The 23,818-nt window shown below is 47.4% G+C and overlaps 46 non-coding genes across 46 annotated transcripts; all 46 read right to left on the bottom strand.

The window, feature by feature from the left end:
* Positions 1-255: 255 nt before the first annotated feature.
* Positions 256-396, bottom strand: LOC143777449 (U4 spliceosomal RNA). The gene has a single exon (XR_013216182.1). It is a non-coding gene; the product is annotated as a U4 spliceosomal RNA (small nuclear RNA).
* Positions 397-669: 273 nt separating this feature from the next.
* Positions 670-810, bottom strand: LOC143777559 (U4 spliceosomal RNA). The gene has a single exon (XR_013216288.1). It is a non-coding gene; the product is annotated as a U4 spliceosomal RNA (small nuclear RNA).
* A 275-nt stretch (positions 811-1,085) lies between these two features.
* Positions 1,086-1,226, bottom strand: LOC143777596 (U4 spliceosomal RNA). Its single transcript, XR_013216319.1, has one exon. It is a non-coding gene; the product is annotated as a U4 spliceosomal RNA (small nuclear RNA).
* A 275-nt stretch (positions 1,227-1,501) lies between these two features.
* On the bottom strand, positions 1,502-1,642 carry LOC143777619 (U4 spliceosomal RNA). The gene has a single exon (XR_013216339.1). It is a non-coding gene; the product is annotated as a U4 spliceosomal RNA (small nuclear RNA).
* A 275-nt stretch (positions 1,643-1,917) lies between these two features.
* Positions 1,918-2,058, bottom strand: LOC143777745 (U4 spliceosomal RNA). Its single transcript, XR_013216449.1, has one exon. It is a non-coding gene; the product is annotated as a U4 spliceosomal RNA (small nuclear RNA).
* A 275-nt stretch (positions 2,059-2,333) lies between these two features.
* Positions 2,334-2,474, bottom strand: LOC143777448 (U4 spliceosomal RNA). The gene has a single exon (XR_013216181.1). It is a non-coding gene; the product is annotated as a U4 spliceosomal RNA (small nuclear RNA).
* A 275-nt stretch (positions 2,475-2,749) lies between these two features.
* On the bottom strand, positions 2,750-2,890 carry LOC143777586 (U4 spliceosomal RNA). Its single transcript, XR_013216310.1, has one exon. It is a non-coding gene; the product is annotated as a U4 spliceosomal RNA (small nuclear RNA).
* Positions 2,891-3,165: 275 nt separating this feature from the next.
* LOC143777618 (U4 spliceosomal RNA) lies at positions 3,166-3,306 on the bottom strand. The gene has a single exon (XR_013216338.1). It is a non-coding gene; the product is annotated as a U4 spliceosomal RNA (small nuclear RNA).
* A 275-nt stretch (positions 3,307-3,581) lies between these two features.
* Positions 3,582-3,722, bottom strand: LOC143777644 (U4 spliceosomal RNA). The gene has a single exon (XR_013216360.1). It is a non-coding gene; the product is annotated as a U4 spliceosomal RNA (small nuclear RNA).
* A 275-nt stretch (positions 3,723-3,997) lies between these two features.
* On the bottom strand, positions 3,998-4,138 carry LOC143777447 (U4 spliceosomal RNA). The gene has a single exon (XR_013216180.1). It is a non-coding gene; the product is annotated as a U4 spliceosomal RNA (small nuclear RNA).
* Positions 4,139-4,411: 273 nt separating this feature from the next.
* Positions 4,412-4,552, bottom strand: LOC143777558 (U4 spliceosomal RNA). Its single transcript, XR_013216287.1, has one exon. It is a non-coding gene; the product is annotated as a U4 spliceosomal RNA (small nuclear RNA).
* Positions 4,553-4,827: 275 nt separating this feature from the next.
* On the bottom strand, positions 4,828-4,968 carry LOC143777594 (U4 spliceosomal RNA). Its single transcript, XR_013216318.1, has one exon. It is a non-coding gene; the product is annotated as a U4 spliceosomal RNA (small nuclear RNA).
* Positions 4,969-5,243: 275 nt separating this feature from the next.
* Positions 5,244-5,384, bottom strand: LOC143777617 (U4 spliceosomal RNA). Its single transcript, XR_013216337.1, has one exon. It is a non-coding gene; the product is annotated as a U4 spliceosomal RNA (small nuclear RNA).
* Positions 5,385-5,659: 275 nt separating this feature from the next.
* LOC143777446 (U4 spliceosomal RNA) lies at positions 5,660-5,800 on the bottom strand. The gene has a single exon (XR_013216179.1). It is a non-coding gene; the product is annotated as a U4 spliceosomal RNA (small nuclear RNA).
* Positions 5,801-6,075: 275 nt separating this feature from the next.
* On the bottom strand, positions 6,076-6,216 carry LOC143777445 (U4 spliceosomal RNA). Its single transcript, XR_013216178.1, has one exon. It is a non-coding gene; the product is annotated as a U4 spliceosomal RNA (small nuclear RNA).
* Positions 6,217-6,491: 275 nt separating this feature from the next.
* Positions 6,492-6,632, bottom strand: LOC143777583 (U4 spliceosomal RNA). The gene has a single exon (XR_013216309.1). It is a non-coding gene; the product is annotated as a U4 spliceosomal RNA (small nuclear RNA).
* Positions 6,633-6,905: 273 nt separating this feature from the next.
* On the bottom strand, positions 6,906-7,046 carry LOC143777616 (U4 spliceosomal RNA). The gene has a single exon (XR_013216336.1). It is a non-coding gene; the product is annotated as a U4 spliceosomal RNA (small nuclear RNA).
* Positions 7,047-7,321: 275 nt separating this feature from the next.
* LOC143777776 (U4 spliceosomal RNA) lies at positions 7,322-7,462 on the bottom strand. Its single transcript, XR_013216475.1, has one exon. It is a non-coding gene; the product is annotated as a U4 spliceosomal RNA (small nuclear RNA).
* Positions 7,463-7,737: 275 nt separating this feature from the next.
* Positions 7,738-7,878, bottom strand: LOC143777444 (U4 spliceosomal RNA). The gene has a single exon (XR_013216177.1). It is a non-coding gene; the product is annotated as a U4 spliceosomal RNA (small nuclear RNA).
* Positions 7,879-8,151: 273 nt separating this feature from the next.
* On the bottom strand, positions 8,152-8,292 carry LOC143777557 (U4 spliceosomal RNA). The gene has a single exon (XR_013216286.1). It is a non-coding gene; the product is annotated as a U4 spliceosomal RNA (small nuclear RNA).
* A 275-nt stretch (positions 8,293-8,567) lies between these two features.
* Positions 8,568-8,708, bottom strand: LOC143777442 (U4 spliceosomal RNA). The gene has a single exon (XR_013216176.1). It is a non-coding gene; the product is annotated as a U4 spliceosomal RNA (small nuclear RNA).
* Positions 8,709-8,981: 273 nt separating this feature from the next.
* LOC143777556 (U4 spliceosomal RNA) lies at positions 8,982-9,122 on the bottom strand. The gene has a single exon (XR_013216285.1). It is a non-coding gene; the product is annotated as a U4 spliceosomal RNA (small nuclear RNA).
* A 275-nt stretch (positions 9,123-9,397) lies between these two features.
* Positions 9,398-9,538, bottom strand: LOC143777593 (U4 spliceosomal RNA). Its single transcript, XR_013216317.1, has one exon. It is a non-coding gene; the product is annotated as a U4 spliceosomal RNA (small nuclear RNA).
* A 275-nt stretch (positions 9,539-9,813) lies between these two features.
* LOC143777615 (U4 spliceosomal RNA) lies at positions 9,814-9,954 on the bottom strand. Its single transcript, XR_013216335.1, has one exon. It is a non-coding gene; the product is annotated as a U4 spliceosomal RNA (small nuclear RNA).
* A 275-nt stretch (positions 9,955-10,229) lies between these two features.
* Positions 10,230-10,370, bottom strand: LOC143777744 (U4 spliceosomal RNA). Its single transcript, XR_013216448.1, has one exon. It is a non-coding gene; the product is annotated as a U4 spliceosomal RNA (small nuclear RNA).
* A 275-nt stretch (positions 10,371-10,645) lies between these two features.
* Positions 10,646-10,786, bottom strand: LOC143777441 (U4 spliceosomal RNA). Its single transcript, XR_013216175.1, has one exon. It is a non-coding gene; the product is annotated as a U4 spliceosomal RNA (small nuclear RNA).
* Positions 10,787-11,061: 275 nt separating this feature from the next.
* On the bottom strand, positions 11,062-11,202 carry LOC143777582 (U4 spliceosomal RNA). Its single transcript, XR_013216308.1, has one exon. It is a non-coding gene; the product is annotated as a U4 spliceosomal RNA (small nuclear RNA).
* A 275-nt stretch (positions 11,203-11,477) lies between these two features.
* On the bottom strand, positions 11,478-11,618 carry LOC143777614 (U4 spliceosomal RNA). The gene has a single exon (XR_013216334.1). It is a non-coding gene; the product is annotated as a U4 spliceosomal RNA (small nuclear RNA).
* Positions 11,619-11,893: 275 nt separating this feature from the next.
* LOC143777642 (U4 spliceosomal RNA) lies at positions 11,894-12,034 on the bottom strand. The gene has a single exon (XR_013216359.1). It is a non-coding gene; the product is annotated as a U4 spliceosomal RNA (small nuclear RNA).
* Positions 12,035-12,309: 275 nt separating this feature from the next.
* On the bottom strand, positions 12,310-12,450 carry LOC143777440 (U4 spliceosomal RNA). The gene has a single exon (XR_013216174.1). It is a non-coding gene; the product is annotated as a U4 spliceosomal RNA (small nuclear RNA).
* A 273-nt stretch (positions 12,451-12,723) lies between these two features.
* LOC143777555 (U4 spliceosomal RNA) lies at positions 12,724-12,864 on the bottom strand. Its single transcript, XR_013216284.1, has one exon. It is a non-coding gene; the product is annotated as a U4 spliceosomal RNA (small nuclear RNA).
* A 275-nt stretch (positions 12,865-13,139) lies between these two features.
* LOC143777592 (U4 spliceosomal RNA) lies at positions 13,140-13,280 on the bottom strand. The gene has a single exon (XR_013216316.1). It is a non-coding gene; the product is annotated as a U4 spliceosomal RNA (small nuclear RNA).
* Positions 13,281-13,555: 275 nt separating this feature from the next.
* On the bottom strand, positions 13,556-13,696 carry LOC143777613 (U4 spliceosomal RNA). Its single transcript, XR_013216333.1, has one exon. It is a non-coding gene; the product is annotated as a U4 spliceosomal RNA (small nuclear RNA).
* Positions 13,697-13,971: 275 nt separating this feature from the next.
* Positions 13,972-14,112, bottom strand: LOC143777439 (U4 spliceosomal RNA). Its single transcript, XR_013216173.1, has one exon. It is a non-coding gene; the product is annotated as a U4 spliceosomal RNA (small nuclear RNA).
* Positions 14,113-14,387: 275 nt separating this feature from the next.
* LOC143777438 (U4 spliceosomal RNA) lies at positions 14,388-14,528 on the bottom strand. Its single transcript, XR_013216172.1, has one exon. It is a non-coding gene; the product is annotated as a U4 spliceosomal RNA (small nuclear RNA).
* A 275-nt stretch (positions 14,529-14,803) lies between these two features.
* Positions 14,804-14,944, bottom strand: LOC143777581 (U4 spliceosomal RNA). Its single transcript, XR_013216307.1, has one exon. It is a non-coding gene; the product is annotated as a U4 spliceosomal RNA (small nuclear RNA).
* A 273-nt stretch (positions 14,945-15,217) lies between these two features.
* LOC143777612 (U4 spliceosomal RNA) lies at positions 15,218-15,358 on the bottom strand. Its single transcript, XR_013216332.1, has one exon. It is a non-coding gene; the product is annotated as a U4 spliceosomal RNA (small nuclear RNA).
* A 275-nt stretch (positions 15,359-15,633) lies between these two features.
* Positions 15,634-15,774, bottom strand: LOC143777775 (U4 spliceosomal RNA). Its single transcript, XR_013216474.1, has one exon. It is a non-coding gene; the product is annotated as a U4 spliceosomal RNA (small nuclear RNA).
* Positions 15,775-16,049: 275 nt separating this feature from the next.
* Positions 16,050-16,190, bottom strand: LOC143777437 (U4 spliceosomal RNA). The gene has a single exon (XR_013216170.1). It is a non-coding gene; the product is annotated as a U4 spliceosomal RNA (small nuclear RNA).
* A 273-nt stretch (positions 16,191-16,463) lies between these two features.
* LOC143777554 (U4 spliceosomal RNA) lies at positions 16,464-16,604 on the bottom strand. The gene has a single exon (XR_013216283.1). It is a non-coding gene; the product is annotated as a U4 spliceosomal RNA (small nuclear RNA).
* Positions 16,605-16,879: 275 nt separating this feature from the next.
* LOC143777591 (U4 spliceosomal RNA) lies at positions 16,880-17,020 on the bottom strand. The gene has a single exon (XR_013216315.1). It is a non-coding gene; the product is annotated as a U4 spliceosomal RNA (small nuclear RNA).
* A 275-nt stretch (positions 17,021-17,295) lies between these two features.
* Positions 17,296-17,436, bottom strand: LOC143777215 (U4 spliceosomal RNA). The gene has a single exon (XR_013216025.1). It is a non-coding gene; the product is annotated as a U4 spliceosomal RNA (small nuclear RNA).
* Positions 17,437-17,709: 273 nt separating this feature from the next.
* On the bottom strand, positions 17,710-17,850 carry LOC143777436 (U4 spliceosomal RNA). Its single transcript, XR_013216169.1, has one exon. It is a non-coding gene; the product is annotated as a U4 spliceosomal RNA (small nuclear RNA).
* A 338-nt stretch (positions 17,851-18,188) lies between these two features.
* Positions 18,189-18,329, bottom strand: LOC143777175 (U4 spliceosomal RNA). Its single transcript, XR_013215989.1, has one exon. It is a non-coding gene; the product is annotated as a U4 spliceosomal RNA (small nuclear RNA).
* A 338-nt stretch (positions 18,330-18,667) lies between these two features.
* LOC143777239 (U4 spliceosomal RNA) lies at positions 18,668-18,808 on the bottom strand. Its single transcript, XR_013216043.1, has one exon. It is a non-coding gene; the product is annotated as a U4 spliceosomal RNA (small nuclear RNA).
* Positions 18,809-19,083: 275 nt separating this feature from the next.
* LOC143777435 (U4 spliceosomal RNA) lies at positions 19,084-19,224 on the bottom strand. Its single transcript, XR_013216168.1, has one exon. It is a non-coding gene; the product is annotated as a U4 spliceosomal RNA (small nuclear RNA).
* Positions 19,225-23,818: the final 4,594 nt, after the last annotated feature.

Genomic DNA, 23,818 nt, shown 5'->3' with positions numbered 1-23,818 from the left:
GAATTCCCGCTTCCAAGGAAGAGCTTATTTAAGTCATGGTGAGATCCATTTGACCACTGGCCCTCCCGCACTGCTTCAAGGTGTCGACAGTGTAAGGGCTCAGGGAAGACATCATTTTTGCCCATTACAGCCAGACCAGCTCACTTTCTCCTTATGCTCCAGGCATAAACCATCAATACATTGCTGTGGGAAGCGAGGATTCTCCTCCACACTGGGAGGAGCTAAGACTCTGTCATTTGCATACCATGGATGAAGCCTCCTGAGAGACCAGCAAAAATTGCCAATGCTGACTATATTTCAAGTCATCATGGCGGGGTATTGGGAAAAGTTTTCAATTAGCAATAATCACGCCTCGGTTAGACCTCATGGGCTACGATATTGCCACTGCGCAAAGTTGAAGAAATGGGCGACTAGGAATTCCAGCTTCCGAGGAAGAGCTTATTTAAGTCATGGTGAGATCCATTTGACCACTGGCCCTCCCGCACTGCTTCAAGGTGTCGACAGTGTAAGGGCTCAGGGAAGACATCATTTTTGCCCATTACAGCCAGACCAGCTCACTTTCTCCTTCTGCTCCAGGAATAAACCATCAATACATTGCTGTTGGAAGCGAGGATTCTCCTCCACACTGGGAGGAGCTAAGACTCTGTCATTTGCATACCATGGATGAAGCCTCCTGAGAGACCAGCAAAAATTGCCAATGCTGACTATATTTCAAGTCATCATGGCGGGGTATTGGGAAAAGTTTTCAATTAGCAATAATCACGCCTCGGTTAGACCTCATGGGCTACGATATTGCCACTGCACAAAGTTAAAAGAAGTTGGGCGACTAGGAATTCCCACTTCCAAGGAAGAGCTTATTTAAGTCATGGTGAGATCCATTTGACCACTGGCCCTCCCGCACTGCTTCAAGGTGTCGACAGTGTAAGGGCTCAAGGAAGACATCATTTTTGCCCATTACAGCCAGACCAGCTCACTTTCTCCTTCTGCTCCAGGCATAAACCATCAATACATTGCTGTGGGAAGCGAGGATTCTCCTCCACACTGGGAAGAGCTAAGACTGTGTCATTTGCATACCATGGATGAAGCCTCCTGAGAGACTAACAAAAATTGCCAATGCTGACTATATTTCAAGTCATCATGGCGGGGTATTGGGAAAAGTTTTCAATTAGCAATAATCACGCCTCAGTTAGACCTCATGGGCTACGATATTGCCACTGCGCAAAGTTGAAGGAAGTTGGGCGACTAGGAATTCCCGCTACCAAGGAAGAGCTTATTTAAGTCATGGTGAGATCCATTTGACCACTGGCCCTCCCGCACTGCTTCAAGGTGTCGACAGTGTAAGGGCTCAGGGAAGACATCATTTTTGCCCATTACAGCCAGACCAGCTCACATTCTCCTTCTGCTCCAGGCATAAACCATCAATACATTGCTGTGGGAAGTGAGGATTCTCCTCCACACTGGGAGGAGCTAAGACTCTGTCATTTGCATACCATGGATGAAGCCTCCTGAGAGACCAGCAAAAATTGCCAATGCTGACTATATTTCAAGTCATCATGGCGGGGTATTGGGAAAAGTTTTCAATTAGCAATTATCACGCCTCGGTTAGACCTCATGGGCTACGATATTGCCACTGCGCAAAGTTGAAGGAAGTTGGGCGACTAGGAATTCCCGCTGCCAAGGAAGAGCTTATTTAAGTCATGGTGAGATCCATTTGACCACTGGCCCTCCCGCACTGCTTCAAGGTGTCGACAGTGTAAGGGCTCAGGGAAGACATCATTTTTGCCCATTACAGCCAGACCAGCTCACTTTCTCCTTCTGCTCCAGGCATAAACCATCAATACATTGCTGTGGGAAGCGAGGATTCTCCTCCACACTGGGAGGAGCTAAGACTCTGTCATTTGCATACCATGGATGAAGCTTCCTGAGAGACCAGCAAAAATTGCCAATGCTGACTATATTTCAAGTCATCATGGCGGGGTATTGGGAAAAGTTTTCAATTAGCAATAATCACGCCTCGGTTAGACCTCATGGGCTACGATATTGCCACTGCGCAAAGTTGAAGGAAGTTGGGCGACTAGGAATTCCCGCTTCCAAGGAAGAGCTTATTTAAGTCATGGTGAGATCCATTTGACCACTGGCCCTCCTGCACTGCTTCAAGGTGTCGACAGTGTAAGGGCTCAGGGAAGACATCATTTTTGCCCATTACAGCCAGACCAGCTCACTTTCTCCTTCTGCTCCAGGCATAAACCATCAATACATTGCTGTGGGAAGCGAGGATTCTCCTCCACACTGGGAGGAGCTAAGACTCTGTCATTTGCATACCATGGATGAAGCCTCCTGAGAGACCAGCAAAAATTGCCAATGCTGACTATATTTCAAGTCATCATGGCGGGGTATTGGGAAAAGTTTTCAATTAGCAATAATCACGCCTCGGTTAGACCTCATGGGCTACGATATTGCCACTGCGCAAAGTTGAAGGAAGTTGGGTGACTAGGAATTCCCGCTTCCAAGGAAGAGCTTATTTAAGTCATGGTGAGATCCATTTGACCACTGGCCCTCCCGCACTGCTTCAAGGTGTCGACAGTGTAAGGGCTCAGGGAAGACATCATTTTTGCCCATTACAGCCAGACCAGCTCACTTTCTCCTTCTGCTCCAGGCATAAACCATCAATACATTGCTGTGGGAAGCGAGGATTCTCCTCCACACTGGGAGGAGCTAAGACTCTGTCATTTGCATACCATGGATGAAGCCTCCTGAGAGACCAGCAAAAATTGCCAATGCTGACTATATTTCAAGTCATCATGGCGGGGTATTGGGAAAAGTTTTCAATTAGCAATAATCACGCCTCGGTTAGACCTCATGGGCTACGATATTACCACTGCGCAAAGTTGAAGGAAGTTGGGCGACTAGGAATTCCCGCTTCCAAGGAAGAGCTTATTTAAGTCATGGTGAGATCCATTTGACCACTGGCCCTCCCGCACTGCTTCAAGGTGTCGGCAGAGTAAGGGCTCAGGGAAGACATCATTTTTGCCCATTACAGCCAGACCAGCTCACTTTCTCCTTCTGCTCCAGGCATAAACCATCAATACATTGCTGTGGGAAGTGAGGATTCTCCTCCACACTGGGAGGAGCTAAGACTCTGTCATTTGCATACCATGGATGAAGCCTCCTGAGAGACCAGCAAAAATTGCCAATGCTGACTATATTTCAAGTCATCATGGCGGGGTATTGGGAAAAGTTTTCAATTAGCAATTATCACGCCTCGGTTAGACCTCATGGGCTACGATATTGCCACTGCGCAAAGTTGAAGGAAGTTGGGCGACTAGGAATTCCAGCTTCCAAGGAAGAGCTTATTTAAGTCATGGTGAGATCCATTTGACCACTGGCCCTCCCGCACTGCTTCAAGGTGTCGACAGTGTAAGGGCTCAGGGAAGACATCATTTTTGCCCATTACAGCCAGACCAGCTCACTTTCTCCTTCTGCTCCAGGCATAAACCATCAATACATTGCTGTGGGAAGCGAGGATTCTCCTCCACACTGGGAGGAGCTAAGACTCTGTCATTTGCATACCATGGATGAAGCCTCCTGAGAGACCAGCAAAAATTGCCAATGCTGACTTTATTTCAAGTCATCATGGCAGGGTATTGGGAAAAGTTTTCAATTAGCAATAATCACGCCTCGGTTAGACCTCAAGGGCTACGATATTGCCACTGCGCAAAGTTGAAGGAAGTTGGGCGACAAGGAATTCCCGCTTCCAAGGAAGAGCTTATTTAAGTCATGGTGAGATCCATTTGACCACTGGCCCTCCCGCACTGCTTCAAGGTGTCGACAGTGTAAGGGCTCAGGGAAGACATCATTTTTGCCCATTACAGCCAGACCAGCTCACTTTCTCCTTATGCTCCAGGCATAAACCATCAATACATTGCTGTGGGAAGCGAGGATTCTCCTCCACACTGGGAGGAGCTAAGACTCTGTCATTTGCATACCATGGATGAAGCCTCCTGAGAGACCAGCAAAAATTGCCAATGCTGACTATATTTCAAGTCATCATGGCGGGGTATTGGGAAAAGTTTTCAATTAGCAATAATCACGCCTCGGTTAGACCTCATGGGCTACGATATTGCCACTGCGCAAAGTTGAAGAAATGGGCGACTAGGAATTCCAGCTTCCGAGGAAGAGCTTATTTAAGTCATGGTGAGATCCATTTGACCACTGGCCCTCCCGCACTGCTTCAAGGTGTCGACAGTGTAAGGGCTCAGGGAAGACATCATTTTTGCCCATTACAGCCAGACCAGCTCACTTTCTCCTTCTGCTCCAGGAATAAACCATCAATACATTGCTGTTGGAAGCGAGGATTCTCCTCCACACTGGGAGGAGCTAAGACTCTGTCATTTGCATACCATGGATGAAGCCTCCTGAGAGACCAGCAAAAATTGCCAATGCTGACTATATTTCAAGTCATCATGGCGGGGTATTGGGAAAAGTTTTCAATTAGCAATAATCACGCCTCGGTTAGACCTCATGGGCTACGATATTGCCACTGCACAAAGTTAAAGGAAGTTGGGCGACTAGGAATTCCCACTTCCAAGGAAGAGCTTATTTAAGTCATGGTGAGATCCATTTGACCACTGGCCCTCCCGCACTGCTTCAAGGTGTCGACAGTGTAAGGGCTCAAGGAAGACATCATTTTTGCCCATTACAGCCAGACCAGCTCACTTTCTCCTTCTGCTCCAGGCATAAACCATCAATACATTGCTGTGGGAAGCGAGGATTCTCCTCCACACTGGGAAGAGCTAAGACTGTGTCATTTGCATACCATGGATGAAGCCTCCTGAGAGACTAACAAAAATTGCCAATGCTGACTATATTTCAAGTCATCATGGCGGGGTATTGGGAAAAGTTTTCAATTAGCAATAATCACGCCTCAGTTAGACCTCATGGGCTACGATATTGCCACTGCGCAAAGTTGAAGGAAGTTGGGCGACTAGGAATTCCCGCTACCAAGGAAGAGCTTATTTAAGTCATGGTGAGATCCATTTGACCACTGGCCCTCCCGCACTGCTTCAAGGTGTCGACAGTGTAAGGGCTCAGGGAAGACATCATTTTTGCCCATTACAGCCAGACCAGCTCACATTCTCCTTCTGCTCCAGGCATAAACCATCAATACATTGCTGTGGGAAGTGAGGATTCTCCTCCACACTGGGAGGAGCTAAGACTCTGTCATTTGCATACCATGGATGAAGCCTCCTGAGAGACCAGCAAAAATTGCCAATGCTGACTATATTTCAAGTCATCATGGCGGGGTATTGGGAAAAGTTTTCAATTAGCAATTATCACGCCTCGGTTAGACCTCATGGGCTACGATATTGCCACTGCGCAAAGTTGAAGGAAGTTGGGCGACTAGGAATTCCAGCTTCCAAGGAAGAGCTTATTTAAGTCATGGTGAGATCCATTTGACCACTGGCCCTCCCGCACTGCTTCAAGGTGTCGACAGTGTAAGGGCTCAGGGAAGACATCATTTTTGCCCATTACAGCCAGACCAGCTCACTTTCTCCTTCTGCTCCAGGCATAAACCATCAATACATTGCTGTGGGAAGCGAGGATTCTCCTCCACACTGGGAGGAGCTAAGACTCTGTCATTTGCATACCATGGATGAAGCCTCCTGAGAGACCAGCAAAAATTGCCAATGCTGACTATATTTCAAGTCATCATGGCGGGGTATTGGGAAAAGTTTTCAATTAGCAATAATCACGCCTCGGTTAGACCTCATGGGCTACGATATTGCCACTGCGCAAAGTTGAAGGAAGTTGGGCGACTAGGAATTCCCGCTTCCAAGGAAGAGCTTATTTAAGTCATGGTGAGATCCATTTGACCACTGGCCCTCCTGCACTGCTTCAAGGTGTCGACAGTGTAAGGGCTCAGGGAAGACATCATTTTTGCCCATTACAGCCAGACCAGCTCACTTTCTCCTTCTGCTCCAGGCATAAACCATCAATACATTGCTGTGGGAAGCGAGGATTCTCCTCCACACTGGGAGGAGCTAAGACTCTGTCATTTGCATACCATGGATGAAGCCTCCTGAGAGACCAGCAAAAATTGCCAATGCTGACTATATTTCAAGTCATCATGGCGGGGTATTGGGAAAAGTTTTCAATTAGCAATAATCACGCCTCGGTTAGACCTCATGGGCTACGATATTGCCACTGCGCAAAGTTGAAGGAAGTTGGGTGACTAGGAATTCCCGCTTCCAAGGAAGAGCTTATTTAAGTCATGGTGAGATCCATTTGACCACTGGCCCTCCCGCACTGCTTCAAGGTGTCGACAGTGTAAGGGCTCAGGGAAGACATCATTTTTGCCCATTACAGCCAGACCAGCTCACTTTCTCCTTCTGCTCCAGGCATAAACCATCAATACATTGCTGTGGGAAGCGAGGATTCTCCTCCACACTGGGAGGAGCTAAGACTCTGTCATTTGCATACCATGGATGAAGCCTCCTGAGAGACCAGCAAAAATTGCCAATGCTGACTATATTTCAAGTCATCATGGCGGGGTATTGGGAAAAGTTTTCAATTAGCAATAATCACGCCTCGGTTAGACCTCATGGGCTACGATATTACCACTGCGCAAAGTTGAAGGAAGTTGGGCGACTAGGAATTCCCGCTTCCAAGGAAGAGCTTATTTAAGTCATGGTGAGATCCATTTGACCACTGGCCCTCCCGCACTGCTTCAAGGTGTCGACAGAGTAAGGGCTCAGGGAAGACATCATTTTTGCCCATTACAGCCAGACCAGCTCACTTTCTCCTTCTGCTCCAGGCATAAACCATCAATACATTGCTGTGGGAAGTGAGGATTCTCCTCCACACTGGGAGGAGCTAAGACTGTCATTTGCATACCATGGATGAAGCCTCCTGAGAGACCAGCAAAAATTGCCAATGCTGACTATATTTCAAGTCATCATGGCGGGGTATTGGGAAAAGTTTTCAATTAGCAATTATCACGCCTCGGTTAGACCTCATGGGCTACGATATTGCCACTGCGCAAAGTTGAAGGAAGTTGGGCGACTAGGAATTCCAGCTTCCAAGGAAGAGCTTATTTAAGTCATGGTGAGATCCATTTGACCACTGGCCCTCCCGCACTGCTTCAAGGTGTCGACAGTGTAAGGGCTCAGGGAAGACATCATTTTTGCCCATTACAGCCAGACCAGCTCACTTTCTCCTTCTGCTCCAGGCATAAACCATCAATACATTGCTGTGGGAAGCGAGGATTCTCCTCCACACTGGGAGGAGCTAAGACTCTGTCATTTGCATACCATGGATGAAGCCTCCTGAGAGACCAGCAAAAATTGCCAATGCTGACTTTATTTCAAGTGATCATGGCAGGGTATTGGGAAAAGTTTTCAATTAGCAATAATCACGCCTCGGTTAGACCTCAAGGGCTACGATATTGCCACTGCGCAAAGTTGAAGGAAGTTGGGCGACAAGGAATTCCCGCTTCCAAGGAAGAGCTTATTTAAGTCATGGTGAGATCCATTTGACCACTGGCCCTCCCGCACTGCTTCAAGGTGTCGACAGTGTAAGGGCTCAGGGAAGACATCATTTTTGCCCATTACAGCCAGACCAGCTCACTTTCTCCTTATGCTCCAGGCATAAACCATCAATACATTGCTGTGGGAAGCGAGGATTCTCCTCCACACTGGGAGGAGCTAAGACTCTGTCATTTGCATACCATGGATGAAGCCTCCTGAGAGACCAGCAAAAATTGCCAATGCTGACTATATTTCAAGTCATCATGGCGGGGTATTGGGAAAAGTTTTCAATTAGCAATAATCACGCCTCGGTTAGACCTCATGGGCTACGATATTGCCACTGCGCAAAGTTGAAGAAATGGGCGACTAGGAATTCCAGCTTCCGAGGAAGAGCTTATTTAAGTCATGGTGAGATCCATTTGACCACTGGCCCTCCCGCACTGCTTCAAGGTGTCGACAGTGTAAGGGCTCAGGGAAGACATCATTTTTGCCCATTACAGCCAGACCAGCTCACTTTCTCCTTCTGCTCCAGGCATAAACCATCAATACATTGCTGTTGGAAGCGAGGATTCTCCTCCACACTGGGAGGAGCTAAGACTCTGTCATTTGCATACCATGGATGAAGCCTCCTGAGAGACCAGCAAAAATTGCCAATGCTGACTATATTTCAAGTCATCATGGCGGGGTATTGGGAAAAGTTTTCAATTAGCAATAATCACGCCTCGGTTAGACCTCATGGGCTACGATATTGCCACTGCACAAAGTTAAAGGAAGTTGGGCGACTAGGAATTCCCACTTCCAAGGAAGAGCTTATTTAAGTCATGGTGAGATCCATTTGACCACTGGCCCTCCCGCACTGCTTCAAGGTGTCGACAGTGTAAGGGCTCAAGGAAGACATCATTTTTGCCCATTACAGCCAGACCAGCTCACTTTCTCCTTATGCTCCAGGCATAAACCATCAATACATTGCTGTGGGAAGCGAGGATTCTCCTCCACACTGGGAGGAGCTAAGACTCTGTCATTTGCATACCATGGATGAAGCCTCCTGAGAGACCAGCAAAAATTGCCAATGCTGACTATATTTCAAGTCATCATGGCGGGGTATTGGGAAAAGTTTTCAATTAGCAATAATCACGCCTCGGTTAGACCTCATGGGCTACGATATTGCCACTGCGCAAAGTTGAAGAAATGGGCGACTAGGAATTCCAGCTTCCGAGGAAGAGCTTATTTAAGTCATGGTGAGATCCATTTGACCACTGGCCCTCCCGCACTGCTTCAAGGTGTCGACAGTGTAAGGGCTCAGGGAAGACATCATTTTTGCCCATTACAGCCAGACCAGCTCACTTTCTCCTTCTGCTCCAGGAATAAACCATCAATACATTGCTGTTGGAAGCGAGGATTCTCCTCCACACTGGGAGGAGCTAAGACTCTGTCATTTGCATACCATGGATGAAGCCTCCTGAGAGACCAGCAAAAATTGCCAATGCTGACTATATTTCAAGTCATCATGGCGGGGTATTGGGAAAAGTTTTCAATTAGCAATAATCACGCCTCGGTTAGACCTCATGGGCTACGATATTGCCACTGCACAAAGTTAAAGGAAGTTGGGCGACTAGGAATTCCCACTTCCAAGGAAGAGCTTATTTAAGTCATGGTGAGATCCATTTGACCACTGGCCCTCCCGCACTGCTTCAAGGTGTCGACAGTGTAAGGGCTCAAGGAAGACATCATTTTTGCCCATTACAGCCAGACCAGCTCACTTTCTCCTTCTGCTCCAGGCATAAACCATCAATACATTGCTGTGGGAAGCGAGGATTCTCCTCCACACTGGGAAGAGCTAAGACTGTGTCATTTGCATACCATGGATGAAGCCTCCTGAGAGACTAACAAAAATTGCCAATGCTGACTATATTTCAAGTCATCATGGCGGGGTATTGGGAAAAGTTTTCAATTAGCAATAATCACGCCTCAGTTAGACCTCATGGGCTACGATATTGCCACTGCGCAAAGTTGAAGGAAGTTGGGCGACTAGGAATTCCCGCTACCAAGGAAGAGCTTATTTAAGTCATGGTGAGATCCATTTGACCACTGGCCCTCCCGCACTGCTTCAAGGTGTCGACAGTGTAAGGGCTCAGGGAAGACATCATTTTTGCCCATTACAGCCAGACCAGCTCACATTCTCCTTCTGCTCCAGGCATAAACCATCAATACATTGCTGTGGGAAGTGAGGATTCTCCTCCACACTGGGAGGAGCTAAGACTCTGTCATTTGCATACCATGGATGAAGCCTCCTGAGAGACCAGCAAAAATTGCCAATGCTGACTATATTTCAAGTCATCATGGCGGGGTATTGGGAAAAGTTTTCAATTAGCAATTATCACGCCTCGGTTAGACCTCATGGGCTACGATATTGCCACTGCGCAAAGTTGAAGGAAGTTGGGCGACTAGGAATTCCCGCTGCCAAGGAAGAGCTTATTTAAGTCATGGTGAGATCCATTTGACCACTGGCCCTCCCGCACTGCTTCAAGGTGTCGACAGTGTAAGGGCTCAGGGAAGACATCATTTTTGCCCATTACAGCCAGACCAGCTCACTTTCTCCTTCTGCTCCAGGCATAAACCATCAATACATTGCTGTGGGAAGCGAGGATTCTCCTCCACACTGGGAGGAGCTAAGACTCTGTCATTTGCATACCATGGATGAAGCTTCCTGAGAGACCAGCAAAAATTGCCAATGCTGACTATATTTCAAGTCATCATGGCGGGGTATTGGGAAAAGTTTTCAATTAGCAATAATCACGCCTCGGTTAGACCTCATGGGCTACGATATTGCCACTGCGCAAAGTTGAAGGAAGTTGGGCGACTAGGAATTCCCGCTTCCAAGGAAGAGCTTATTTAAGTCATGGTGAGATCCATTTGACCACTGGCCCTCCTGCACTGCTTCAAGGTGTCGACAGTGTAAGGGCTCAGGGAAGACATCATTTTTGCCCATTACAGCCAGACCAGCTCACTTTCTCCTTCTGCTCCAGGCATAAACCATCAATACATTGCTGTGGGAAGCGAGGATTCTCCTCCACACTGGGAGGAGCTAAGACTCTGTCATTTGCATACCATGGATGAAGCCTCCTGAGAGACCAGCAAAAATTGCCAATGCTGACTATATTTCAAGTCATCATGGCGGGGTATTGGGAAAAGTTTTCAATTAGCAATAATCACGCCTCGGTTAGACCTCATGGGCTACGATATTGCCACTGCGCAAAGTTGAAGGAAGTTGGGTGACTAGGAATTCCCGCTTCCAAGGAAGAGCTTATTTAAGTCATGGTGAGATCCATTTGACCACTGGCCCTCCCGCACTGCTTCAAGGTGTCGACAGTGTAAGGGCTCAGGGAAGACATCATTTTTGCCCATTACAGCCAGACCAGCTCACTTTCTCCTTCTGCTCCAGGCATAAACCATCAATACATTGCTGTGGGAAGCGAGGATTCTCCTCCACACTGGGAGGAGCTAAGACTCTGTCATTTGCATACCATGGATGAAGCCTCCTGAGAGACCAGCAAAAATTGCCAATGCTGACTATATTTCAAGTCATCATGGCGGGGTATTGGGAAAAGTTTTCAATTAGCAATAATCACGCCTCGGTTAGACCTCATGGGCTACGATATTACCACTGCGCAAAGTTGAAGGAAGTTGGGCGACTAGGAATTCCCGCTTCCAAGGAAGAGCTTATTTAAGTCATGGTGAGATCCATTTGACCACTGGCCCTCCCGCACTGCTTCAAGGTGTCGGCAGAGTAAGGGCTCAGGGAAGACATCATTTTTGCCCATTACAGCCAGACCAGCTCACTTTCTCCTTCTGCTCCAGGCATAAACCATCAATACATTGCTGTGGGAAGTGAGGATTCTCCTCCACACTGGGAGGAGCTAAGACTCTGTCATTTGCATACCATGGATGAAGCCTCCTGAGAGACCAGCAAAAATTGCCAATGCTGACTATATTTCAAGTCATCATGGCGGGGTATTGGGAAAAGTTTTCAATTAGCAATTATCACGCCTCGGTTAGACCTCATGGGCTACGATATTGCCACTGCGCAAAGTTGAAGGAAGTTGGGCGACTAGGAATTCCAGCTTCCAAGGAAGAGCTTATTTAAGTCATGGTGAGATCCATTTGACCACTGGCCCTCCCGCACTGCTTCAAGGTGTCGACAGTGTAAGGGCTCAGGGAAGACATCATTTTTGCCCATTACAGCCAGACCAGCTCACTTTCTCCTTCTGCTCCAGGCATAAACCATCAATACATTGCTGTGGGAAGCGAGGATTCTCCTCCACACTGGGAGGAGCTAAGACTCTGTCATTTGCATACCATGGATGAAGCCTCCTGAGAGACCAGCAAAAATTGCCAATGCTGACTTTATTTCAAGTCATCATGGCAGGGTATTGGGAAAAGTTTTCAATTAGCAATAATCACGCCTCGGTTAGACCTCAAGGGCTACGATATTGCCACTGCGCAAAGTTGAAGGAAGTTGGGCGACAAGGAATTCCCGCTTCCAAGGAAGAGCTTATTTAAGTCATGGTGAGATCCATTTGACCACTGGCCCTCCCGCACTGCTTCAAGGTGTCGACAGTGTAAGGGCTCAGGGAAGACATCATTTTTGCCCATTACAGCCAGACCAGCTCACTTTCTCCTTATGCTCCAGGCATAAACCATCAATACATTGCTGTGGGAAGCGAGGATTCTCCTCCACACTGGGAGGAGCTAAGACTCTGTCATTTGCATACCATGGATGAAGCCTCCTGAGAGACCAGCAAAAATTGCCAATGCTGACTATATTTCAAGTCATCATGGCGGGGTATTGGGAAAAGTTTTCAATTAGCAATAATCACGCCTCGGTTAGACCTCATGGGCTACGATATTGCCACTGCGCAAAGTTGAAGAAATGGGCGACTAGGAATTCCAGCTTCCGAGGAAGAGCTTATTTAAGTCATGGTGAGATCCATTTGACCACTGGCCCTCCCGCACTGCTTCAAGGTGTCGACAGTGTAAGGGCTCAGGGAAGACATCATTTTTGCCCATTACAGCCAGACCAGCTCACTTTCTCCTTCTGCTCCAGGAATAAACCATCAATACATTGCTGTTGGAAGCGAGGATTCTCCTCCACACTGGGAGGAGCTAAGACTCTGTCATTTGCATACCATGGATGAAGCCTCCTGAGAGACCAGCAAAAATTGCCAATGCTGACTATATTTCAAGTCATCATGGCGGGGTATTGGGAAAAGTTTTCAATTAGCAATAATCACGCCTCGGTTAGACCTCATGGGCTACGATATTGCCACTGCACAAAGTTAAAGGAAGTTGGGCGACTAGGAATTCCCACTTCCAAGGAAGAGCTTATTTAAGTCATGGTGAGATCCATTTGACCACTGGCCCTCCCGCACTGCTTCAAGGTGTCGACAGTGTAAGGGCTCAAGGAAGACATCATTTTTGCCCATTACAGCCAGACCAGCTCACTTTCTCCTTCTGCTCCAGGCATAAACCATCAATACATTGCTGTGGGAAGCGAGGATTCTCCTCCACACTGGGAAGAGCTAAGACTGTGTCATTTGCATACCATGGATGAAGCCTCCTGAGAGACTAACAAAAATTGCCAATGCTGACTATATTTCAAGTCATCATGGCGGGGTATTGGGAAAAGTTTTCAATTAGCAATAATCACGCCTCAGTTAGACCTCATGGGCTACGATATTGCCACTGCGCAAAGTTGAAGGAAGTTGGGCGACTAGGAATTCCCGCTACCAAGGAAGAGCTTATTTAAGTCATGGTGAGATCCATTTGACCACTGGCCCTCCCGCACTGCTTCAAGGTGTCGACAGTGTAAGGGCTCAGGGAAGACATCATTTTTGCCCATTACAGCCAGACCAGCTCACATTCTCCTTCTGCTCCAGGCATAAACCATCAATACATTGCTGTGGGAAGTGAGGATTCTCCTCCACACTGGGAGGAGCTAAGACTCTGTCATTTGCATACCATGGATGAAGCCTCCTGAGAGACCAGCAAAAATTGCCAATGCTGACTATATTTCAAGTCATCATGGCGGGGTATTGGGAAAAGTTTTCAATTAGCAATTATCACGCCTCGGTTAGACCTCATGGGCTACGATATTGCCACTGCGCAAAGTTGAAGGAAGTTGGGCGACTAGGAATTCCAGCTTCCAAGGAAGAGCTTATTTAAGTCATGGTGAGATCCATTTGACCACTGGCCCTCCCGCACTGCTTCAAGGTGTCGACAGTGTAAGGGCTCAGGGAAGACATCATTTTTGCCCATTACAGCCAGACCAGCTCACTTTCTCCTTCTGCTCCAGGCATAAACCATCAATACATTGCTGTGGGAAGCGAGGATTCTCCTCCACACTGGGAGGAGCTAAGACTCTGTCATTTGCATACCATGGATGAAGCCTCCTGAGAGACCAGCAAAAATTGCCAATGCTGACTATATTTCAAGTCATCATGGCGGGGTATTGGGAAAAGTTTTCAATTAGCAATAATCACGCCTCGGTTAGACCTCATGGGCTACGATATTGCCACTGCGCAAAGTTGAAGGAAGTTGGGCGACTAGGAATTCCCGCTTCCAAGGAAGAGCTTATTTAAGTCATGGTGAGATCCATTTGACCACTGGCCCTCCTGCACTGCTTCAAGGTGTCGACAGTGTAAGGGCTCAGGGAAGACATCATTTTTGCCCATTACAGCCAGACCAGCTCACTTTCTCCTTCTGCTCCAGGCATAAACCATCAATACATTGCTGTGGGAAGCGAGGATTCTCCTCCACACTGGGAGGAGCTAAGACTCTGTCATTTGCATACCATGGATGAAGCCTCCTGAGAGACCAGCAAAAATTGCCAATGCTGACTATATTTCAAGTCATCATGGCGGGGTATTGGGAAAAGTTTTCAATTAGCAATAATCACGCCTCGGTTAGACCTCATGGGCTACGATATTGCCACTGCGCAAAGTTGAAGGAAGTTGGGTGACTAGGAATTCCCGCTTCCAAGGAAGAGCTTATTTAAGTCATGGTGAGATCCATTTGACCACTGGCCCTCCCGCACTGCTTCAAGGTGTCGACAGTGTAAGGGCTCAGGGAAGACATCATTTTTGCCCATTACAGCCAGACCAGCTCACTTTCTCCTTCTGCTCCAGGCATAAACCATCAATACATTGCTGTGGGAAGCGAGGATTCTCCTCCACACTGGGAGGAGCTAAGACTCTGTCATTTGCATACCATGGATGAAGCCTCCTGAGAGACCAGCAAAAATTGCCAATGCTGACTATATTTCAAGTCATCATGGCGGGGTATTGGGAAAAGTTTTCAATTAGCAATAATCACGCCTCGGTTAGACCTCATGGGCTACGATATTACCACTGCGCAAAGTTGAAGGAAGTTGGGCGACTAGGAATTCCCGCTTCCAAGGAAGAGCTTATTTAAGTCATGGTGAGATCCATTTGACCACTGGCCCTCCCGCACTGCTTCAAGGTGTCGACAGAGTAAGGGCTCAGGGAAGACATCATTTTTGCCCATTACAGCCAGACCAGCTCACTTTCTCCTTCTGCTCCAGGCATAAACCATCAATACATTGCTGTGGGAAGTGAGGATTCTCCTCCACACTGGGAGGAGCTAAGACTGTCATTTGCATACCATGGATGAAGCCTCCTGAGAGACCAGCAAAAATTGCCAATGCTGACTATATTTCAAGTCATCATGGCGGGGTATTGGGAAAAGTTTTCAATTAGCAATTATCACGCCTCGGTTAGACCTCATGGGCTACGATATTGCCACTGCGCAAAGTTGAAGGAAGTTGGGCGACTAGGAATTCCAGCTTCCAAGGAAGAGCTTATTTAAGTCATGGTGAGATCCATTTGACCACTGGCCCTCCCGCACTGCTTCAAGGTGTCGACAGTGTAAGGGCTCAGGGAAGACATCATTTTTGCCCATTACAGCCAGACCAGCTCACTTTCTCCTTCTGCTCCAGGCATAAACCATCAATACATTGCTGTGGGAAGCGAGGATTCTCCTCCACACTGGGAGGAGCTAAGACTCTGTCATTTGCATACCATGGATGAAGCCTCCTGAGAGACCAGCAAAAATTGCCAATGCTGACTTTATTTCAAGTGATCATGGCAGGGTATTGGGAAAAGTTTTCAATTAGCAATAATCACGCCTCGGTTAGACCTCAAGGGCTACGATATTGCCACTGCGCAAAGTTGAAGGAAGTTGGGCGACAAGGAATTCCCGCTTCCAAGGAAGAGCTTATTTAAGTCATGGTGAGATCCATTTGACCACTGGCCCTCCCGCACTGCTTCAAGGTGTCGACAGTGTAAGGGCTCAGGGAAGACATCATTTTTGCCCATTACAGCCAGACCAGCTCACTTTCTCCTTATGCTCCAGGCATAAACCATCAATACATTGCTGTGGGAAGCGAGGATTCTCCTCCACACTGGGAGGAGCTAAGACTCTGTCATTTGCATACCATGGATGAAGCCTCCTGAGAGACCAGCAAAAATTGCCAATGCTGACTATATTTCAAGTCATCATGGCGGGGTATTGGGAAAAGTTTTCAATTAGCAATAATCACGCCTCGGTTAGACCTCATGGGCTACGATATTGCCACTGCGCAAAGTTGAAGAAATGGGCGACTAGGAATTCCAGCTTCCGAGGAAGAGCTTATTTAAGTCATGGTGAGATCCATTTGACCACTGGCCCTCCCGCACTGCTTCAAGGTGTCGACAGTGTAAGGGCTCAGGGAAGACATCATTTTTGCCCATTACAGCCAGACCAGCTCACTTTCTCCTTCTGCTCCAGGCATAAACCATCAATACATTGCTGTTGGAAGCGAGGATTCTCCTCCACACTGGGAGGAGCTAAGACTCTGTCATTTGCATACCATGGATGAAGCCTCCTGAGAGACCAGCAAAAATTGCCAATGCTGACTATATTTCAAGTCATCATGGCGGGGTATTGGGAAAAGTTTTCAATTAGCAATAATCACGCCTCGGTTAGACCTCATGGGCTACGATATTGCCACTGCACAAAGTTAAAGGAAGTTGGGCGACTAGGAATTCCCACTTCCAAGGAAGAGCTTATTTAAGTCATGGTGAGATCCATTTGACCACTGGCCCTCCCGCACTGCTTCAAGGTGTCGACAGTGTAAGGGCTCAAGGAAGACATCATTTTTGCCCATTACAGCCAGACCAGCTCACTTTCTCCTTCTGCTCCAGGCATAAACCATCAATACATTGCTGTGGGAAGCGAGGATTCTCCTCCACACTGGGAAGAGCTAAGACTGTGTCATTTGCATACCATGGATGAAGCCTCCTGAGAGACTAACAAAAATTGCCAATGCTGACTATATTTCAAGTCATCATGGCGGGGTATTGGGAAAAGTTTTCAATTAGCAATAATCACGCCTCAGTTAGACCTCATGGGCTACGATATTGCCACTGCGCAAAGTTGAAGGAAGTTGGGCGACTAGGAATTCCCGCTACCAAGGAAGAGCTTATTTAAGTCATGGTGAGATCCATTTGACCACTGGCCCTCCCGCACTGCTTCAAGGTGTCGACAGTGTAAGGGCTCAGGGAAGACATCATTTTTGCCCATTACAGCCAGACCAGCTCACTTTCTCCTTCTGCTCCAGGCATAAACCATCAATACATTGCTGTGGGAAGCGAGGATTCTCCTCCACACTGGGAGGAGCTAAGACTCTGTCATTTGCATACCATGGATGAAGCCTCCTGAGAGACCAGCAAAAATTGCCAATGCTGACTATATTTCAAGTCATCACGGCTGGGTATTGGGAAAAGTTTTCAATTAGCTATAATCACGCCTCGGTTAGACCTCATGGGCTACGATATTGCCACTGCGCAAAGTTGAAGGAAGTTGGGCGACTAGGAATTCCCGCTTCCAAGGAAGAGCTTATTTAAGTCATGGTGAGATCCATTTGACCACTGGCCCTCCCGCACTGCTTCAAGGTGTCGACAGTGTAAGGGCTCAGGGAAGACATCATTTTTGCCCATTACAGCCAGACCAGCTCACTTTCTCCTTCTGCTCCAGGCATAAACCATCAATACATTGCTGTGGGAAGCGAGGATTCTCCTCGCCACTGGGAGGAGCTAAGACTGTCATTTGCATACCATGGATGAAGCCTCCTGAGAGACCAGCAAAAATTGCCAATGCTGACTATATTTCAAGTCATCATGGCGGGGTATTGGGAAAAGTTTTCAATTAGCAATAATCACGCCTCGGTTAGACCTCATGGGCTACGATATTGCCACTGCGCAAAGTTGAAGGAAGTTGGGCGACTAGGAATTCCCGCTTCCAAGGAAGAGCTTATTTAAGTCATGGTGAGATCCATTTGACCACTGGCCCTCCCGCACTCCTTCAAGGTGTCCCAATACCCCGCCATGGTGAGATCCATTTGACCACTGGCCCTCCCGCACTGCTTCAAGGTGTCGACAGTGTAAGGGCTCAGGGAAGACATCATTTTTGCCCATTACAGCCAGACCAGCTCACTTTCTCCTTCTGCTCCAGGCATAAACCATCAATACATTGCTGTGGGAAGCGAGGATTCTCCTCCACACTGGGAGGAGCTAAGACTCTGTCATTTGCATACCATGGATGAAGCCTCCTGAGAGACCAGCAAAAATTGCCAATGCTGACTATATTTCAAGTCATCATGTCGGGGTATTGGGAAAAGTTTTCAATTAGCAATAATCACGCCTCGGTTAGACCTCATGGGCTACGATATTGCCATTGCGCAAAGTTGAAGGAAGTTGGGCGACTAGGAATTCCCGCTTCCAAGGAAGAGCTTATTTAAGTCATGGTGAGATCCATTTGACCACTGGCCCTCCCGCACTCCTTCAAGGTGTCCCAATACCCCGCCATGGTGAGATCCATTTGACCACTGGCCCTCCCGCACTGCTTCAAGGTGTCGACAGTGTAAGGGCTCAGGGAAGACATCATTTTTGCCCATTACAGCCAGACCAGCTCACTTTCTCCTTCTGCTCTAGGCATAAACCATCAATACATTGCTGTGGGAAGCGAGGATTCTCCTCCACACTGGGAAGAGCTAAGACTCTGTCATATGCATACCATGGATGAAGCCTCCTGAGAGACCAGCAAAAATTGCCAATACTGGCTATATTTCAAATCATCATGGCGGGGTATTGGGAAAAGTTTTCAATTAGGAATAATCACGCCTCGGTTAGACCTCATGGGCTACGATATCGCCACTGCGCAAAGTTGAAGGAAGTTGGGCGACTAGGAATTCCCGCTTCCAAGGAAGAGCTTATTTAAGTCATGGTGAGATCCATTTGACCACTGGCCCTCCCGCACTGCTTCAAGGTGTCGACAGTGTAAGGGCTCAGGGAAGACATCATTTTTGCCCATTACAGCCAGACCAGCTCACTTTCTCCTTATGCTCCAGGCATAAACCATCAATACATTGCTGTGGGAAGCGAGGATTCTCCTCCACACTGGGAGGAGCTAAGACTCTGTCATTTGCATACCATGGATGAAGCCTCCTGAGAGACCAGCAAAAATTGCCAATGCTGACTATATTTCAAGTCATCATGGCGGGGTATTGGGAAAAGTTTTCAATTAGCAATAATCACGCCTCGGTTAGACCTCATGGGCTACGATATTGCCACTGCGCAAAGTTGAAGGAAGTTGGGCGACTAGGAATTCCCGCTTCCAAGGAAGAGCTTATTTAAGTCATGGTGAGATCCATTTGACCACTGGCCCTCCCGCACTCCTTCAAGGTGTCCCAATACCCCGCCATGGTGAGATCCACTTGACCACTGGCCCTCCCGCACTGCTTCAAGGTGTCGACAGTGTAAGGGCTCAGGGAAGACATCATTTTTGCCCATTACAGCCAGACCAGCTCACTTTCTCCTTCTGCTCCAGGCATAAACCATCAATACATTGCTGTGGGAAGCGAGGATTCTCCTCCACACTGGGAGGAGCTAAGACTCTGTCATTTGCAATACCATGGATGATGCCTCCTGAGAGACCAGCAAAAATTGCCAATGCTGACTATTAGGGTTGAGCGAAACGGGTCGTTCATTTTCAAAAGTCGCCGACTTTTGGCTAAGTCGGCGTCTCATGAAACCCGATCCGACCCCTGTGCTTGTCGGCCATGCGGTACGCGACTTTCGTGCCAAAGTCGCGGTTCAATGACGCGAAAAGCGCCATTTCTCAGCCAATGAAGGTGAATGCAGAGTGTGGGCAGCGTGATGACATAGGTCCTGGTCCCCACCATCTTAGAGAAGGGCATTGCAGTGATTGGCTTGCTGTCTGCGGCGTCACAGGGACTATAAAGGGGCGTTCCCGCCGAGCGCCATCTCACTGCTGCTGATCTGAGCTTAGGGAGAGGTTGCTGCCGCTTCGTCAGAAGCAGGGATAGCGTTAGGCAGGGTCCACTAACCACCAAACCGCTTGTGCTGTAGCGATTTCCACTGTCCAACACCACCTTCGGTGTGCAGGGACACTGGAAGCTACATTTTTTTTTTTTCTCTCAGCGCTGTAGCTCATTGGGCTGCCCTAGAAGGCTCCGTGATAGCTGTATTGCTGTGTGTACGCCACTGTGGAAACCAACTGCTTTTTTCAAAGCACATATCCTCTTGTTCCTTCCTTTCTGCACAGCTATCTTTTTTGTTTATCCACACATTTTATTTAATTTGTGCATCAGTCCACTCCTATTGCTGCCTGCCATACCTGGCTGAGATTACTGCAGGGAGATAGTAATTGTAGGACAGTCCCTGTTTTTTTTTTTTTTTGTGGGAGATTAAGATTTGCATTTCTGCTAGAGTGCCATCCGTGTGTGTGCCATCCCTGTGTGCGCCATCTCTCACTCAGTGGGCCATAGAAAGCCTATTTATTTTTTTGCTTGATTTGGGTTCTAAAATCTACCTGAAAAAAAAACACTACATCAATCAGTGGGAGATTAATATTGTCCTCAGGGCTTGTGTGCCACTCCTGATCCTGACTCCTGTGAGCGCCATCTCTCACTCTGTGGGCCATAGAAAGCCTATTTATTTTTTTGCTTGATTTGGGTTCTAAAATCTACCTGAAAAAAAACACTACATCCATCAGTGGGAGATTAATACTGTCCTCAGGGCTTGTGTGCCACTCCTGATCCTGACTCCTGTGCGCGCCATCTCTCACTCAGTGGGCCATAGAAAGCCTATTTATTTTTTTGCTTGATTTGGGTTCTAAAATCTACCTGAAAAAAAAAACACTACATCCATCAGTGGGAGATTAATACTGTCCTCAGGGCTTGTGTGCCACTCCTGATCCTGACTCCTGTGCGCGCCATCTCTCACTCAGTGGGCCATAGAAAGCCTATTTATTTTTTTGCTTGATTTGGGTTCTAAAATCTACCTGAAAAAAAAAAAAAAACTACATCCATCAGTGGGAGATTAATACTGTCCTCAGGGCTTGTGTGCCACTCCTGATCCTGACTCCTGTGCGCGCCATCTCTCACTCAGTGGGCCATAGAAAGCCTATTTATTTTTTTGCTTGATTTGGGTTCTAAAATCTACCTGAAAAAAAAAAAAAAACTACATCCATCAGTGGGAGATTAATACTGTCCTCAGGGCTTGTGTGCCACTCCTGATCCTGACTCCTGTGCGCGCCATCTCTCACTCAGTGGGCCATAGAAAGCCTATTTATTTTTTTGCTTGATTTGGGTTCTAAAATCTACCTGAAAAAAAAAAAAAAACTACATCCATCAGTGGGAGATTAATACTGTCCTCAGGGCTTGTGTGCCACTCCTGATCCTGACTCCTGTGCGCGCCATCTCTCACTCAGTGGGCCATAGAAAGCCTATTTATTTTTTTGCTTGATTTGGGTTCTAAAATCTACCTGAAAAAAAAAAAAAACTACATCCATCAGTGGGAGATTAATACTGTCCTCAGGGCTTGTGTGCCACTCCTGATCCTGACTCCTGTGCGCGCCATCTCTCACTCAGTGGGCCATAGAAAGCCTATTTATTTTTTTGCTTGATTTGGGTTCTAAAATCTACCTGAAAAAAAAAACACTACATCCATCAGTAGGAGATTAATACTGTCCTCAGGGCTTGTGTGCCACTCCTGATCCTGACTCCTGTGCACGCCATCTCTCACTCAGTGGGCCATAGAAAGCCTATTTATTTTTTTGCTTGATTTGGGTTCTAAAATCTACCTGAAAAAAAAAAAAAAACTACATCCATCAGTGGGAGATTAATACTGTCCTCAGGGCTTGTGTGCCACTCCTGATCCTGACTCCTGTGCGCGCCATCTCTCACTCAGTGGGCCATAGAAAGCCTATTTATTTTTTTGCTTGATTTGGGTTCTAAAATCTACCTGAAAAAAAAAACACTACATCCATCAGTGGGAGATTAATACTGTCCTCAGGGCTTGTGTGCCACTCCTGATCCTGACTCCTGTGTGTGCCATCTCTCACTCAGTGGGCACTGGGCCATAGAAAGCTTTTTTTTTTTTATTATTATTTGGTTTCTAAATTGTCCCTGAAAAAAACAATTTATCTTATTTGGTTTCTAAAGTCTCCCTGAGGGAAAAAAAAAAAAAAAAAAAAAGGTGGGAGATTAATATTGACATTTGTGCTTGAGTGACAGTCCTGTGTGTGTGGCATCTCTGTGATTTTGTGCCACAGAAAACAGAGTGTGTAACATTGTGCCTGATTTTCCTTGTGGTCTCACCAACCTGTTAAGGGATATTGAAATCATACTGAAGTTATAGCTTACCGTGTAAGTTGTTTGACAGCAACAAATAAAGTTACTTTGGTTAAGTTTTTAAAACAATGAGGAAGTCTGGTGCAAGAGGTCGTGGCCGTGGGCGTTCATTGTCAGCTGGTAATGATGGTAGTGGTAGTGGAGCATCAGGTGGTCGTGGGGATAAAAATATTCCACGTAAGTCTGGAGCTGTGGAGCCAGTTTCGTCGTCTGGCTACACAAGGCCTCGAACGCTCTCTTTTCTGGGAGTAGGAAAACCGCTTTTAAAGGCGGAGCAGCAACAGCAAGTTTTGGCTTACATTGCAGACTCAGCCTCTAGCTCTTTTGCCTCCTCTTCTGAAACTGGTAAATGTAAAAGCAGCGCGTCGCTTGTGGATGTCCACGGTCAGGGACAAGTCGCTTCCTTGTCCTCTTCAGCAAAAACTACAACAAGAGAGAAGGATGCAGCAGGCGACACAACGGGTTACTCCATGGAGCTCTTTACACATACCGTCCCTGGCTTACAAAGTGAAACACTTAACAGGCCATGCCCATTACAAGTTGATTCTGACATGGAGTGCACTGATGCACAGCCACAGCCAGAGTACTATGCTGCTCCTTTGACTCAGAACACCACATTGCCCTCTCAGGGTACTGATCCACAATCAGACCCTGATGAGACTATGTTGCCCCGCCACGAACGCTATACCACCGAACGACACAGTGACACAGACGAAGTTGCACACGAGCTCGAAGAGGAGTTAATAGATGACCCAGTTATTGACCCCGATTGGCAGCCATTGGGGGAACAGGGTGCAGGCGGCAGTAGTTCAGAAGCGGAGGTGGAGGAGGGGCCGCAGCAGGCATCAACATCGCAACAGGTTCCATCTGCCGGGCCCGTATCTGGCCCAAAACGCGTGTCAAAGCCAAAACCTGTTGGAGGACAGCGTGGCCATCCGGTTAAAGCTCAGTCTGCAATACCTGAAAAGGGATCCGATGCTAGGAAGAGTGCAGTCTGGCATTTTTTTAAACAACATCCAATTGATCAGCGCAAAGTCATCTGTCAAAAATGTTCAACTAGCTTAAGCAGAGGTCAGAATCTGAAATGTCTCAATACTAGTTGCATGCATAGACACTTAACCACCATGCATTTTCAAGCCTGGACTAACTACCAAACGTCCCTTAAGGTTGTAGCACCCTCGGCCAATGAAGCTAGTCAGCAACGCAACATCCCTTCCGTCACTGTAAGGCCACCATTTTCCGCACCACCGGCAGTATCTGTGCAGGTTTCTTTGCCAGCCAAAAGCACTCAGGGTCAGGGAATCACCAGTTTTGTAGGAGGAAATATTGCATCTAGGTCACCGGCGGAAACAATACCATCTCCAACCGTCTCGCAGTCTGCCATGTCCACCGGCACACCCGCAAGTTCCACGATCTCCATCTCTCCAGTTCAGCTCACACTACATGAGACTCTGGTTAGAAAAAGGAAGTACTTATCCTCGCATCCGCGTACACAGGGTTTTAACGCCCACATAGCTAGACT

This window comes from Ranitomeya variabilis, chromosome 5 (genome assembly GCF_051348905.1).
Source record: "Ranitomeya variabilis isolate aRanVar5 chromosome 5, aRanVar5.hap1, whole genome shotgun sequence".
NCBI lineage: Eukaryota > Metazoa > Chordata > Amphibia > Anura > Dendrobatidae > Ranitomeya > Ranitomeya variabilis.
The sequence above is the reverse complement of the archived record's forward strand: the minus strand, read 5'-3'. Positions and strand labels throughout refer to the sequence as shown.